At 42.4% G+C, this 15,832-nt stretch overlaps 1 pseudogene; it reads left to right on the top strand.

The window, feature by feature from the left end:
- The first annotated feature begins 893 nt into the window (after positions 1–893).
- On the top strand, positions 894–5,695 carry LOC103656220 (annotated as a pseudogene).
- The last annotated feature ends 10,137 nt before the right edge of the window (positions 5,696–15,832 follow it).

The following is a 15,832-nucleotide window of genomic DNA, read 5'->3' as shown; positions in this document are numbered from 1 at the left end:
ACCTTTATGTCCCTTATTACTTTACTTCCTACCCCTATCTAATGACTGCATTCCAATGAAGCTACACCTTATCAACTGAAGATGCTCCCTTAGTTTACATATCACTAGGAATAAAGGGCTGCCAATTAAACTATAATATACCATTAATTATAAAATGCTTCCTGATTTCGGGAGCATTAAAATGTGGGGGAAGGGTGCCTGGGTGGCTCACTGGGTTAGGGATCAGCCTTCAGCTCCTGATCCAGCCCCCTTCTCTAATCCTCCCCCTGCCTGCTCTCTCGCTCTCAGATAAATAAATAGAATCTTTAAAACAAAATGGGGAAACCACATGCCTTGGAATTAATTGCTGGTTGACTCACTCAGCACTGAGCCTGGAGTCAGAGGACTGGCTCATTACCTAACTTTGTAGCTTCTTCAAGTATAAAATGGAGGTAACATCAGTTCTGTGCTGTCAGAAGGATCTAATGAAATAACGAGAGTGAAAGAGATTTGCAAACTATGGGGCTGAATAATGCACACATTAAAAGGAAGAGAATTATGGGTCTATAAGGTCTCTGAAGGCAGGTTCAGGGTCTGATTCATCTCTGCGTTCTCCACCATGTCTAGCAGTGCCATTCGTACAGTAGATGTACATATGACTGATGTTCCTTTGGCTGCCCAGCTTTTGAATGTCCTTACCATATTTGGGGAGTTCCTGGTCATATGAGTCTTGGAAATAGAGTCCACCTCCCAGGGGAGAAGATGGAAGCGCAGGAAGTGTATTGCTCCCCACTCCAGCAGCTCTGGACCGGGCCCATGCAGTCCACTTCACTCATCAGAGGCATCTGCCTAGGCTTTGAATCCAGAGGTTGTCATACCAAGAAGCAGGGACTACGGAGCCTCTAAGGACAATGATGGCTGCAGTAAGATGAAGGGGTGCCTGGGTGGCTCAGTCGGTTGGGCAGCCACCTCTTGATTTCAGCCCAGGTCATGATCTCAGGGTCCTGGGATTGAGCCCCTCAAAGGGCTCTGTGCTCAGCGGGGAGTGCGCCTCAGGATTCTCTCTCCCCCTGCCCCTCCCCCCACTGACACGCATGTACTCTCTCTCTCTCAAATAAATAAATAAATCAAAGATGAGGGAGGAAGCAGTGCTCACAGGCTGCTTCCAGTGTCCAGCCCCAGTGGATGAGCATCACAAACTGAAGTGTCTAGGGCCTGGCAAAGACAGCGGCCTCAGAGGCAGCCATATTCTTTTTTCTTTCTTTTTTTTTTTTTTTTTTGTCAGAGAAAGCAAGCACAAGCAGGGTGAGTGGCAGGCAGAGGGAGAGGAAGAAGCAGGCTCCCCACTGAGCAAGGAGCGGTATGCAGGGCTTGATCTAAAGACCATGAGATCACGACCTGAGCTGAAGGCAGATGCTTAACCAACTGAGCCACCCAGGTGCCCCAAGGCAGCCATATTCTGACCATTTTGCTGCTGTGAAGCTTCCACACTTGGTACTCCCGTGCTCCCGGCATTTCTGTGAGCAATCAATCCAGGATCCCTTTAATAAATTTCACTTCTGCTCAGATCTACCAGAGTTGGCTTCCACTGCCTGCAACTAGGAATAACTGCTGATACAACATGCTCAGTGAGTACCTGAGAAATGACTGACTGAATGAGCCAATGAGTTCAGACCATTTACTAGCTGCTTTTGGGAGTGTGACCTTGGAAAAGTTACTTGATCCGTCTGAGCTCCAGCTTCATCATGTGTAAAATGGGGATGATATCATCTCCCTCAGGGACACCTGGGTGGCTTAGTCAGTTAAGCGTCTGCCTTGGGCTCAGGTCATGATCCCAGGGTCCTGGGATCGAGCCCCACATCAGGCACCATGTTTAGGGGGGAGATATATATATATATATCTCACTTCTCTCAGAAACAGCAATCATTGTCAGTGAGTAAGGGAAGAGTTAAGGTCTAGGCAGGGAGAGATAGGAGGCCATGATTCCCCTGACCAGGCTCACAGAAATCCCAAATATGGAGAAATGCTGAGGCATACAAAACCAGAAATAAGGGAACAAAGCAGACCACCTGGACCTGGGTATTAAGGAGGGTGGTGTGGGTTTTTTTGGCAGCTACACTGTAATCATGGAAAATGACCAGACCTCAGAGAAGTGAGCCATTAAGGATGCTATCAGCAGTCCTTGCTCAAACAAAGATGGCACGAGAATTTCAAGGCCACAATCTTCCCCGTCAGTTCTCAATAAAAGACTCCAGTGACAGCCCACAGTGGTAACCCATTCAGGACCCCTTTCACTCTAGGGAGCTTTTCTCTTTCCTTTCTGCTCTCACTTTCACTTAACAAACTTTCACTTTACTTCGCCCTTTTGTGTCCATGAAATTCATTGTTTGACTCCATGAGACAAGAACCCCGCAATCCTGTAACATCAGGACCTACAGTAGCCATGAATAGACGAGATCGCTAATATCTAGCACATAGATATATATCAGCATATATCTGGTGCTTAGTAAGCCCTTCATCAATAAACAGCAACAGCGTCATCTCCAAACACCAGCAGCAATAGCAGCATCGGTCTCCTCAAGAGCTTCCCAGCATGCATCGGTACACAGCACAAAAAAAGAGCATCTTACTCAATTGTCCAAGCTTGCTTCTCCTTTGCCTGCTGAATTCAACACTCACGGGAAAAGTTAGTGGCTCTCCTACCCTCACGTGTGTTTTGACTTCACCATCTCCAATTTTGCCATCCAACTACAATATTTTATTTTTCTCTCTAAATCTCAAGAAGACAACACATGTAATGGCATCTCTAGGCCCTGCCACCTTCCCCAGTTCACCAAGAACTCAAGCCAAGACCTCTCACAGTGACAGCCTTGAAACTGCTACATAATCTGCTCAGTATCATGGGGAGTCATAAAAATGATGTTGCTTATTGTTACCCTCAGGGTCATCCGAACCCCAGCTGATGTGATAATGCTAATACACAAACCAGAAATTAGAACCTTATGTTTAGTATTAAATGTAACTAACACATGTGTGTATAAACATGAAAAGGACATTTTTTTTTAGATTTTTTTAATTTATTTATTTATTTATTTTAGAGAGATTGAGCAGGGGAAGGAGCAGAGGGAGAGGGTCAAGCAGACTCTGCACTGATCATGGATCCCAGTGCTGGGCTCGATCCCACAACCCTGAGATGATGACCTGAGCCAAAATCAAGAGTTGGATGCTTCACCAACTGAACCACCCAGGCACCCTAGATTTTCTTTTCTTTTTTTTTTTTTTCAAGTAGGCTACACACCCGGCCGGTATGGAGCCCAGTGCAGGGCTTGAACCCTGGGATCAAGACCTGAGATGAGATCAGAGTAGAACGCTTAACCAACTGAGCCACCCAGGTGCCCTAAGGACATTTTAGAAAATAATCACGAGTGTTACTTAGAATCATAAGTATCATATTCACAATTGTCAGTTACCATCCTTCTTTCTGTTCCAAGTTCTAGAGTAATTGAGAAAGCAAACAAAAGCAACAAATGGAGCTCAAAATATTATCTTTAATAGCAGTAAAGCCAAGATAGAGTAAGTAGCCTAGTGTAAAAGCTAAATGGTGGCTAATTAAACCCCAGAATTAGAATAACCCTTCTAGACACAGACAATATTAGACCAGGGAAGGCTTTCTCAAGCAGAGAATATACACTCCCTGTGGGCAGCTCACTCCCAAGAGGAAGAAGGGCCAAGGTAAGGGCAGCGCGCCCATTTGTTCTTCCCATCTTTACCAGTTAGATAGTCACTCTTCCTCTCCAGCGCTAAGTGAGAGATGGAATGGAGAGGCCACAAGAGTCATATGAGGCTCTCTCCATCAGGAAGCATCTATCAGAGGTGGTACAAACATCCCCCCCACCCTGACATTCCCACGGCTTTTTCTCTTTAACCTGTTAGATTTAACAATTAAGCATATCATCAACTAAGGATGTGGCAGTCCACCTGGGAGAAAAGATCAGGAATCTGATTAGGGCTCCATTCACCCTAGGTCAACCACTGCTCCTCTTTTGAGCTCTCCAGCACCACTGGCCCAAGAAACCCTCAAAATGATTCTGAGCAATACATTAACATTTAAATATATTCTGCACCCAAGATTGGAAATTCATCTCTTCCATTCCCATCCCAGATTACATTCAGCCTTGTTAACCACGATAGCTATCTGAGCTCAGCAATGAGATTAAATGAGGGTGTTAAATCCTAACAATAGACACTGGGCCCTACAGCCAGCCCGGCCGTGGCCCCCACGCCTCGGTGTAGGCCTTCTCTGCTAGCGTCCTGGCCGGCGGGGAGCGGGGGAGCCTGGCGTCCCTGCCGGACAAGGTGCTGTCAGGGAGAATGTGGCCTCGCTCTGAGGCCCAAAGGTCTGGGACTCCGCCCAGATGAACGAGCTGCGGCAGGGCCTCGGGCTCTAGGGACTGGTCGTTGCTCGGCTTCCCGAGCAACCAGTTCCTGCATCAGGAGAACACCAGAAACCAAGAGATCCTGAATCCCCTCAAGTACGTCCGACCCGGCAGCTGGTTCGAGCCCACCTTGACGCTTTTTGACAAGTGCGAGGTGAACGGCGCGCAGGCGCACCCCTCTTCGCCTTTCTGCGGGGGCTTTGCCTGCTCCCGGTGACACCGCCACTGCGGTCAGGACCGACCTCAGGTTCATCACCTGGTCTCCCGTGTGCCGCAACAACGTCGCCTGGAATTTAGAGAAGTTCCAGGTGGCCCAATTGGTGTGCCTGTGCGGAAGTACAGCTGCTGATTCTAACCAACAGAAGGCGAGCCTGACATCCAAGGGATCAGGGGCTGTCCCAGGAGCCCAGCTGTGCCTTCGGGCGCCCTTCCTATCCCTAGTGCTAGGCGGTCACAGCATTGCCCTCTGGGGATTTCGACCACGACCGAGTGAAATCTGCACGAGTTAGTTCCTGCAAGATTTCGGAGACCGTGCTAGCTCCCAGGCCAACCTTTCCTGAGCCCCGTTTTGAAAAGTCCGAAGAGTTCATGAAACACAAGAATATCACAACACCAGCCCCACAACTACAAAATTTCTAAAACCAGCCATCCCCAGACCCCAAAGCAGACATCCCAGGAAAAATTAAAATTTTATTTCCAAAGCCCAGTACTTAATGTTGCCAAAGACTGAACAAGAAATTCAGTAGTATTAAGGGAAGAAGAAAATGTTCGTTTTTGACCTCACCTTAAGGCCCCTAGGTTTATGCCAACCATTCGGAATGCATAGCTCGTGAACTTAAGCACAAGTGAAAGAAATCATTTAGAAAAAGGTAAATTTGAGCATTGTGTACTTAACATCTGGGGGTCCCTCTGTATGGAACATTTCATTTCCAGTTCAGCCCTTGGTGCCAAGCTTCTGGCGCCCAGTGCCGCCTTGACAGGTGAGCTCTGCCTACAATCCAGACTCCACAATGTAGAGGACAGATGGTTTCCAATCAGCAGCTTTTGCCACTTGTATAGAATCTCTAAGATCTGAAGGCTTTCTCTTGGTCCCTGCATTTGTTTCAGCTGGAGAAAGGACCCTCAGTAGATTCTTGAAACTGCAGTTCCTCCTGAAGTTTCAAACCCTGTGCACTTAGCTTAAGGACCAATACCTCTGCCAGACAGACGCTCTGATGCCAGTTTTTCTTCCCCTTTTTAATTTCACTAACAGATTACAGTGACCACAAATTAGGGCACAGGCAATGCCAGCAAGCCTACCCACAATACGTATATCACCTTGAAACCCACCCAGCAATTTTTTGAGACTTTGCAACTCTCCAGCCTGTGAACAAGCCGCTTGAATTCCAGATCAGTGTTAACAATTTCCTCCTTGGCCCTGAATGTAGAATGGCATTGGCCAAATTAGCACTGCCTCCCTTAGCCAGCCACTCCAATAGGAAAGCTACAATCGCCCCAGGGCTCTGTAGCCTGTGTAGAACTCAGCTTCCTTACAGGAGGATTCCTATAAGGAAACGCCAGGAGTCATGAAAAGAATCCCACCACTACAGCATTATTGTAAAAAATCTAATATAAACAGTGCTTGCCAAAATACCAATTCGTTTATTGTTCAGTAAAACCAAATAGTGAAAAATCCCGACATAGAAAAATCCCAAGAAGGGGCATGTGGGTGGCTCAGTCGGTTAAGCGGCTGCCTTGGGCTCAGGTCATGATCCTGGGGTCCTGGGATCAAGTCCTACATCAGGCTCCCAGCTCAACACAGAGTCTGCTTCTCCCTCTCCCTCTGCCCCTCCTCCCTGCTCATGCTTTCTCTCTCTCAAATAAATAAATTAAAACTTATTAAAAAAAGAAAAATCCTAAGAAAAAAAGTGTAGCTATATCAGAACAAATAAAGTGTAACTGAGGGAGAGGGTTAAAAGAAAGTAAATGTGGACAAGAAGCAGTAACTAGTCTGATTATGTCCCGCCAAATTCACAGGTTGGAATCCTAATGCCCAATGTGCTGGTGTTAGAAGGTGGGGTCTTTGGAAGGTGATCAGGTCATGAGGGTCAAGAATGGGTTTAGTGGGGGTGCCTGGGGGGCTCAGTCTGTTAAGTGTCTGCCTTCAGCTCAGGTCATGATCCCAGGCTCCTGGGATCGGGTCCCACATTGGGCTCCTTACTCAGCTGGGAGCCTGCTTCTCGCTCTGCCTGCCGCTTCCCCTGCTTGTGCTCTCTCTCTCTCTCTCTCTCACTCTCTGTATCTGACAAATAAATAAATAAAACCTTTAAAAAAAAAAAAAAGAATGGGCTTAGTACTCTTTTAAAAGAGACCCCAGGGGGCAAAAAAGGAGAGAGAGAGACCCCAGATAGTTCCCTAGGCCTATGTGAGAACAACGAAAATTCTGTGACTCCAAAGAGGGTCCCCGCCCAGCCATGCTGGCTTATAAAGTACAAAGTGCTGTATTAGTTCTGTCAAGATAAACTGACCAGAAAGAACTCTAATATGAGCAGAAAAGAGAGAGTTTTTTTCGAGCCCATATTAGGACAGCTGCCCAGGAAACACAATCTTCACAGGGAAGAAAGAGCTCCAGGGAATGAACAGTTTTTATGGAGTTATATTCTTCTTTACATAAAGAGCCATAAATCAATATGTCAGAGGTACCGTCTCTCAAAAAAGTTCTAGATTAATACGTAGGCAGGAATCACGAGTTTTAACATCACAGAACAGAGGGGGTAGGAGCATTGATCGACATCTTAAGGGCAGGAGGACTTCCTTCAGGCTGCTCCTTTGTAAAGCCGATGCTTGGCAGGCCTTAGGTCAGGCTTTTGGTTTAAACAAAGTTTGTGTCGTCATGTTGACTCCGGAAGAAATCTAAAATGGCGTCTCTCATATCAGGGCTTTTAGAGAGTCTTTTTCTCGTTGCTTCCCCGCGCCCGCCCCACCCCCCGCCTTTGATCAGTAATCTTCTGGCAGAAAGCACTGATGATCATTAATTTGTCCCTTGATGTCAGGGTGATTCCTTATCTGCCATGGGTCCATTCTGTCCCTTGATGCTAGGCCTGATTTAGGGGGCCTAGGAGTCTATGTGGGAATAGGGATGGGGGTCAACAGTATGGCTTTTAATAAGGAATATTACCGCTAAATTTTCTCTTCAATGTGATCAAACCATCGTGCAAACATTGTAGCTGTGCTTTGTGGTGAGTTTTTCCCTTTGCCTTTTTTGTAACATTCATAACATAAATACATAAATAGCAATAAAAATCCAGTTAATAGCATTGGAAGCAACCAATGCAGAGTAGGTACAGAATTAGAAAGACAAGAGATGAATCAAAAAAATCCATTACAGGTATTTGGATAATCTTGAATTGAGTATCTTCTTTATCTATGGTTATTTGTGCTTTGTGGTATGTTTGAGCTGATTGGTTTAAAATAGTAATTAAATTTTCTGGTTATCTGTAATGATTTCTCTGGCCTGTTCGTTTCCATAGATATTACATCTTGTGGTGGTTGTAATTCTCTCTCCCAAAACATTTGGTCATCAGTATCAATATTAGTAGAATTTTTGTTAGCATCAGGCAACTCTATTTGGGTTGCAAAGCCAGTATTACACCGTATAGCAGTGACGTTATGATGAAAAGTACTCTCATTACAAAATAAATCAAGGAGTACTACAGAAGTGTTTTACAAATCTTCCCAGCAAAGTCTTCTTTTCCCATACACCACGTTAGTGTGTATAGGTATAGCCCTTATAGGCCAAGTTGGAGTGAATTCAGGGTTCCCTTGTTGTTCAGGGCATAACTGTGTACTTTGCCTGAATTCACAGATATCAGTAGTATTGGAATCCAGTAAGAATCATTGGCTATTAAGGTCCATCTTCATCCAGTGGGAAGAATTCTGGTGGTATTTACAACAGTTCCTGTTCCTACTAATTAAACAACATCGTAAGTCTGGTCGGCCATAAGCTTGAGTACTAACGCAGTAACTGAACATTTATATAAGTTACAAGAGACTTTAATGATTTTCCACAGATTAGGAGAGCTATATAATTTGCATAAACATATATTTTCAGTTTCTGCAGTTAAGAAGGCCATTGGCCCATAGATATCTCTGCTTCCATTTGGATTAGCATGGCTAGGAACCCTTCAGTCAAAGTACATGCTTTTCCCTATCATTGGGTACGAGCATTTTTGGTCATAGTATGCTGTTTGATTTAGCCATTTAATTAATGCTAGATTAGCAACCCAAGCAGATTTCCATCCTTTACCTTCTTTCTGAGATAAAATCTTTCTAATTTTCCTTTTCGGGCAAGAGTGTTTTTTCTTTGGCATATCTTTATTAAAGGCAAATTCAGCTTGACCGAGGATACCCAGACCTGATCATATGACACCCAGAGCTCACTTTCTTCACGGGGGCCGATGTTGAGTTATCCACCAGATGTGTTGTTGCCATTGTAAACTAACAGCTTTAGTACAATTGGGATGAACATTTTGAACCCAAAAGTGTTGGGTTCCCAGACTAGTGTTAAATGAGTAATAGGAGCTCCTAAATGTAATGTAGTCTAAGTATGCCGTAAGGCTTCTCCTAATCTTCTGGGTCATATGGTGAAGTTTGAAGTTAGATTTAGAAGGTGGATGAATCCACTAGTCACTCCTAAAACAGCATCTTTGATAGATACGCTTTTTTATTTTTCTATTTTTTATTTTTATTTTTTTGGTCTTAGGCCATTCCATCCACAAAAACATGGTTTGTGAATACCTTGGGTATTTTGGCATGTTGGACAAGCTGCCCTAAGTTTCTCCCATTGTACCCAGGAGACTTTCTTAATAAATCATCATCTAAGTTTATAGAGACACAATGGTCAGTCTGTTAAGTGTCATAAACAATGCAGGTTAAATTTGAGTTAGGTAGTACTTTTTGAAAGGCTTTTCCTGACAGAAGTCCTTTATAATATATATATCCTAAAAAAACAAGCATCAGAAGCTAAAGGAATATTAGAGTCTGTCCAAGGAATCACGAACATTTTTTGTAAGTTATCATCATAGTAAAGTACAGGGTTGTATTTGAAGTTATATTAGTTAAATCCACAGGTAACTATGATATTTTATCAGGATGTAATAAAGAGGGAAGTGAATGAAAACAAATAGGTTTATTATATTCAGTGCTACAAATCAAAAAAGAAAGAAGAGTAGAAATATAGGCCTGGTCCCAAGTCTTGGGAAAAGTAGTCTACCCTGATGTCATCTACTTTCATCCTGGTCTGGCAACCATTGCTTAGTTAGTTGGAGCCAAGTGTAAGAGACAGAGTTGAAGTTCACTCTGGTGAAGGGGATTTATGAGAAATGTGGGTTATGAGTTTACACCTTTTAACATAACAACACAAGGATTAGTTAGTAATACTTGATAAGGTCCCTTCCAGCAAGGTTACAAAGACTTTTATTTGATGTCTTTTCCAATAAACAAAATCCCCTGGTTGCAATCCATGGTCTTTGAAATCTTCATCTCCCCAGAGCTCACTATAAAAGAAACTGTTAACCAAATTTTCATTTTGTTTAAGAGCTATAATGAGACCTTGAGAGTAATGTCAATAATTTTAATAAAGTTGGTTCATACATTCCTTCATCTAACCTCATGGGTTGTCCAGTTGTGATTTCAAAAGGGGATAACTAATACTTTTGAAAAGTAGTAGATCCCAGACCTAGAAGTACTAGTGGGAGAGATTTTGGCTATGGAAGTTTAAATGCTTTTGAAAATTTTACCAATTAATTCTTGATGGTACCATTTTTTTCTTCCCACCAGTCCAGAGGATTGCAGATGGTAAGCACAACAAAAATGTTGCATTATCAGCTAAGTATTACAAATGGTTTTAATTATGTGTCCAGTAAAATGGGAACCTTGATCACGATATAGTTCAGGGGGAAATTCCCCAAACAGGAATTATTCTTTCTAATAATAATTCGCCTACTGTTAATGCCATAGCTCTCTTTTGCAAGGAAAAGATTCAAACCAATGTAAAAACATGCCAATCATAACCAAAACATATTAATATCCTTGAGATGGTGGCATCTGGACAAAATCCAACTGCCATACTTCAAATAGTCCTTTGGGAAGAGAGAAATGGCCTTGTGATCCACGTAATAGCTTTTCAGGATTATATGTTGGGCAAATAGTACAACAAGCATACCCTTGATAGACTACTGTAGGAGAAAGTTTCCATATATATTGTTTACCCCATAAAATCATTTTTTCAGGTCTCCAATGAGTCAACTCATGAGTATGTGAAAGTAAAGGTATTTGTGCTCCAAAGGGAACAACAGGTTTTTTGTTAGACCCAACCCATATCTGAGTGATGAGGTTGAATTTTCCCCCTTTAAGTCTGTAAAAGAAGATCTTTTTTTTAAAGATTTTATTTATTTATTTGACAGAGAGAGACAGCCAGAGAGAGAGGGAACACAAGCAGGGGGAGTGGGAGAGGAAGAAGCAGACTCCTAGCAGAGCAGGGAGACCAATGCAGGGCTCGATCCCAGGAGCATGGGATCACACCCTGAGCTGAAGGCAGACACTTAACGACTGAGCCACCCAGGCGCCCTAAAAGAAAACCTTTTAATAGAATTAGTATCAAGGATCAATGAACATTCTTGATGCTGGACAAAATTTTTGTCTAGAGCTGCTTATTTGTCAGTTACATCAATCAAATTATTTCCTCTTGCTTCTATGGTATCAAATTTAGAATGTCGAGGCATCTTAATAATGGCAAGTTGTTTTGATTGTTGTATCACATCTAACAGCTCTGCAACCTGCTTTCCGTTTTTATAGGTTGTCCTGAGGAATTAAAAATCCTCCTTGTTTCCATAACATTCCAAAGTCATGTGCTACTCCAAAGGCATAATGACTATCAGTATAGATATTTGCTATTTGATTTTTAGCCAATTGACAAGCTCAAGTTAGTGCAATTAATCCAGAGTATGAAGATGTTATTTTGGATAATAAGAACTTTCTATTATATCTGTTACAGAAGTAATTGCATATCCAGCTCAATAATGTTCATCTTTAAGATATGATCATCTGTAGGGGCACCTGGGTGGCTCAGTTGGTTAAGTATCTGCCTTCAGCTCAGGTCATGATCCCAGGGTCCTAGGATCCAGTCCCTCATCGGGCTCCCTGCTCACAGGGAGTCTGCTTCTCCTTCTCCTTCTGCCCCTACCCCCCCCCTCAATTTGTGCTTTCTCTCTTGTTCACTCTCTCTCTCTCAAATAAATAAATAAAATCTTTTTTTAAAAAAAAGATGTGATCATCTGTAAACCAAATTAAGTCAGCATTACCAATGCGAGTCTTACACGAGTCATTTCTAAGGGTAAGAAGATAATTGGTTAATGAAGTACAATCATGATCAAGGTCTTCCATGTAGATCTGGAAGTAAAGTTGCAGGGTTAAGGTTATTTCATCAAGCTAGAGTACTATTAGGTGTGGAGAGTAACATTACTTTTTAAGGGGCTATCTGACTTACAAAATAATGTTGAATAAGATGAGAATATAGAAGAGATTCAACTGACTGTGGAACATAAACAGTTAAAGGGAGCCCATTATTATTTCCTCAGTGGCCTTGCATAAGAGTATGATTGCCAAAATTGCTCTCATACAAGGTGGGAGTCCTTTAGCCACTGAACCTAGTTGTTAGCTATAATATCCTATAGGTCGAAGATGATCACTACATTTCTGTGTTAACACACTTAGAGCATTTCCTTTGTTGTCATGTACAAAAATGAAAAAGGCAGGACATAATTGGGGTGTCTTTGGGCAGCAGCTTGAGTTAATATGAATTTTAATATATCTACAGGACTACTGAAGAAGGAGCTACACAAATCTATCACATGAAAAGTAATGAATTTGTTTGGAATCGAGGAGAACAAAGTATATGGATTTGCAACCACTGAATGCCAAGGCACCACAATACAACTTATACCTCTCAGATGTTGAACAAATCTCCAACTTTTTCCATTTGGTTTTTTATTGGGAAAGAGATGTGTTACAAGGGCTAGAACAAGGAATTATAATATGCTGGCTAATGAACATAATTTTTTAAAAAAGGAATTATAAGCCCACCTTTTAAGGTCTGCTTGGATAATTGTCCTGTTTTGTTTAATGCTTCTGATTTGAGTGAATATTATCAAATATTAGGTAATGGCTTAGTGTTATTGACAGTCACCTTAATAGGAGTTGCTGATTTAATTTTTCCAATATCAGAAGGAAAAGATGACCATAATTTGGGGGAGAATTTGTAATAACAAATGGTTATCTTCCTGTTGGTTTGTTTGTTCTATTTGTTTCGGTCATCATTCAGTTTTCAGACACCAGATGGTGGTCTGTCATCTACGTCTTCTAAACCTAAAAACATTTCACCTTTTTGAGAAAAGATGATATAACCATCATATGTTTCTAAAAGGTCTTGTCCCATAAGATGAATTAGGACACAATTGGCCAGGAAAAAGACATGATTTCCTGTAATATTTCCTAACTATAAAGTTACTGGTTCTGATTTAAATACTCGAATTGGCAGTTTTGAAATCCCTGTCACTTGAATTGAATTTTTACTCTGAGAACAGATGAAGAAAGGTAGGGTTGAGATATCCCATTTAAATTTGCAACAGTCTCACTTGAAATGTCCAGGGTTTTTGTTTTTTTTACAATAATAGCAGAGACAGTCATTTTGCTTTTGATTGGGTCTTTGGAAAGGCAGTTTAGTGGAACCATTAAGCTGTTGTAATTGTAAATTCACAACTTTAGCTGTTTTTTTCTTTTCTTTCTTTTGTAAAGCCTTAGAAAGTTGATCCTCAAGGGAAACAATTGCATTAACAGGTAATGTTGCCCATACTAAGTCATATTGCTTTACTAATAAAGCCAATTCTTCATCTAGACCTTCTAGAAAGACTGAATTTAAGATAGGATTGCTTTAATGATTCCGAAGACTCTCAGGATTCATTCCAGAGTATTGTTTAAATGTTTTTTTGAATCTTTCAAAGTAGTCAAAAATAGCTTCTCCAGGCTTTTGTTTACATTGCTGAATTTTTGTCCAATTTACTTTTTGTGGGAAAATCTCAGGGATTGCCTGATACACACTATCGGCAGTTCTACAATTTTCAAGATCAATCGCTTCATGTCTACGGAAATCTCCCATCGGTGTTTTCCATTCTGCCTAATCTATCCATCCCTTTGCTTTATTCTCAGATAGGAGCATATGCGCAAGCTGGTATAAGTCAGAATATCCAGGTTCATATGCCCTAACTGTTAAATTGAATTCTCCATGGGGCGCCTGGGTGGCACAGTGGTTAAGCGTCTGCCTTTGGCTCAGGGCGTGATCCCGGCGTTACAGGATCGAGCCCCACATCAGGCTCTTCTGCTATGAGCCTGCTTCTTCCTCTCCCACTCCTCCTGTTTGTGTTCCCTCTCTCGCTGGCTGTCTCTATGTCTGTCGAATAAAAAAAAAATCTTAAATTGAATTCTTCAGCAAAGCTATGGCATCTTATAAAGGGTCTAGGAAATCTTCATTTTTTTTTTAAGAGATTGTATTGATTGGGCACGTGGGTGGCTCAGTTGGTTAAGTGTCTGCCTTCAGCTTGCGTCATGATCCCAGGGTCCTGGAATCAAGCCCCATGTCAGGCTCCCTCAGCCAGGAGCCTGCTTCTTCCTCTCCTCCCTCCTTGTGTTCTCTCTCGTTATCTCTGTCACTACTTGTCTCTCTCTCTCAAATAAACAAATAAAATCTTAAAAAAAAAAAAACCCACGGTGTTAAAAAAAAAAAAAGATTGTATTTATTTGAGAGAGAGAGTGCATGAGCAGGGGGGAGGGGCAGAGGGAGAGGGAGAAGCAGATTCATCCCCCCCCCCATGAGCTTAATGGGGAGCCCAACACGGAGCTCATCCCAGGAAGCAGATTCATCCCCCCCATGAGCTTAATGGGGAGCCCAACACGGAGCTCATCCCAGGAACCTGATCCCAGATCAAGACCTGAGCTGAAGGCAGAAGCTTAACTGACTGAGCTGTCCAGGCGTCCCAGGAAATCTTTAGTTAAATTTTTAAGCTCTGTTGTGGTCCAGGGGGTATAAGTAAGTGCTGGCTCAACTCTCCCTGACACATGTTTTTCCTTAAAGGGAGCCACAGTAATTGCTAATCCCCTGAGTTTTGGGGGGTTCTTCCTTTGGGAAAGGGAGTAGAGGCAAAGCAGGTAAATCGGGGCAGGGAAATTCAAAAAGAAGGGGGTGTAAAGGAGCAGAAGAGGGTGAAGGTGGGAAAGAGAAGCTGGCAGTTGTTTCCGAAGTTTTCTCTAGCAATAGAGTATAAAAGTTTTCTGTTAGTTTCCTGTAAGGAAGACATCTTATCCTTACCATGTTTTGAAGCTTCTAAATACCACCTAAAATAAGCTTCCCATTCGTTTTATAGTCAGCTTTTTCCGATTGTGCTCACAAGAAAACTATTTTTGGTAACTCAAACGAACCTCATTTTGACCATCTAAGACTTAGATTATCTTTTGTTAAGTTCTCCCATTTAGTCAAATACTTGCGAGTAGAAGTCCTGTATGTATGCTACATAAACCGGCAGGAGTTCCTGTGGGTGGCTGTTGTGCATTCCGGAGGAGTTTAGCTTTAATAGTATGATTTCCCATCTTCTTTTGGCTTTAGTTTCTCTCTCCTGGGAGAGAAGAATATAGTGATTAAAGTGTATAATTTATGAGCGACACTTCCAGGAGGCTGTGAAACATTCTGAGGGGTCTCAGGGTTTTCCACTGGTAAGCCAAAACTGCCATGGGGGCTCCAGCACGGAAGAGCAATCCTCATGTGTGCATCTCCAGGCAAGCCAAACATTATTCACTCTGTGAAGAAGATGGAATTCCCTGTGGGACCACTTCTCATCTTGAGGAATAGCCTCAGATACTTCCATTAGGTCCTCGGTCGCATGAGAATAACTTTTGGTTAAAAGGAGCTAGTGTCCCTTCTCTTTAGAGCGAAATAATTCAGTGTCTCATTTTCTGACTAGTTAGCGTTACCCAGTCTTCAAAGTTTTATTGCCAAATCAAAACAAAATATGAAATAGGCAACCCAAGTTTTATGCCTTTGTCCATAGGTTTCCTACCCAGAAAAATCTTACCGGTATAAACAAAATCAGTCTAAAAACAGCTTGAATAAAAGTCAGGATTGTCAACTTAAAATAAGGAGGTCTGTATATCAGAACTCACTGATCCCCTCAAAGGTTGCTGAGAAGCCACAGGGGTACAAAGGGCCCATGCTGGTACCAAGTGCCAGGTTCTAGCAGACCTCAGGTGGCCTCAGGTGGATTTCTCTGATGTCCTACCAGCTAAGCCAAGAAATGTCCATGAAAGTTGACCAGAAAGAACTCTAATATGAT

The sequence above is a fragment of the Ursus maritimus genome, unplaced genomic scaffold, assembly GCF_017311325.1.
Source record: "Ursus maritimus isolate PB19 unplaced genomic scaffold, ASM1731132v1 scaffold_26, whole genome shotgun sequence".
Lineage (NCBI taxonomy): Eukaryota > Metazoa > Chordata > Mammalia > Carnivora > Ursidae > Ursus > Ursus maritimus.
Note: the sequence above shows the minus strand (reverse complement) of the source record. Positions and strands in the feature narration are given on the sequence as shown.